Source organism: Monodon monoceros, unplaced genomic scaffold (genome assembly GCF_005190385.1).
Source record: "Monodon monoceros isolate NGI ecotype Baffin Bay Population unplaced genomic scaffold, NGI_Narwhal_1 Super_Scaffold_22, whole genome shotgun sequence".
In the NCBI taxonomy this organism is placed as follows: domain Eukaryota; kingdom Metazoa; phylum Chordata; class Mammalia; order Artiodactyla; family Monodontidae; genus Monodon; species Monodon monoceros.
Genome location: NW_021703779.1, coordinates 50,943,739 through 50,944,649, shown reverse-complemented (window position 1 = coordinate 50,944,649; position 911 = coordinate 50,943,739).

Here is a 911-nt window from a genome sequence, read left to right as displayed (position 1 = left end):
CTTTATCAAAGATAAGGTGCCCATATATGCGTGGGTTTATATCTGGGCTTTCTATCCTGTTCCATTGATCTATATTTCTGGTTTTGTGCCAGTACCATACTGTCTTGATTACTGTAGCTTTGTAGTATAGCCTGAAGTCAGGAAGCCTGATTCCTCCAGCTCCATTTTTCATTCTCAAGATTGCTTTAGCTATTCGGGATCTTTTGTGTTTCCATACAAATTGTGAAATATTTTGTTCTAGTTCTGTGAAAAATGCCAGTGGTTGTTTGATAGGGATTGCATTCAATCTATAGATTGCTTTGGGTAGTAGAGTCATTTTCACAATGCTGATTCTTCCAATCCAAAAACATGGTATATCTCTCCATCTATTTGTATCATCTTTAATTTCTTTCATCAGTGTCTTATAATTTTCTGCATACAGGTCTTTTGTCTCCTTAGGTAGCTTTCTTCCTAGATATTTTATTCTTTTTGTTGCAATGGTAAATGAGAGTGTTTTCTCGATTCCACTTTCAGATTTCTCATCATTCGTATACAGGAATGCCAGAGATTTCTGTGCATTAATTTTGTATACTACTACTTTACCAAGTTCATTGATTAGCTCTAGTAGTTTTCTGTTAGACTCTTTAGGATTCTCTATGTATAGTATCATGTCATCTGCAAACATTGACAGCTTTACTTCTTCTTTTCCGGTTTGGATTCCTTTTATTTCCTTTTCTCCTCTGATTGCTGTAGCTAAAACTTCCAAAACTATGTTGAATAAGAGTGGTGAGAGTGGGCAACCTTGTCTTGTTCCTGATCTTAGTGGAAATGTTTCAGTTTTTCACCATTGAGGATGATTTTGGCTGTGGGCTTGTCATATATGGCCTTTATTATGTTGAGGAAAGTTCCCTCTATGCCTACTTTCTGCAGGG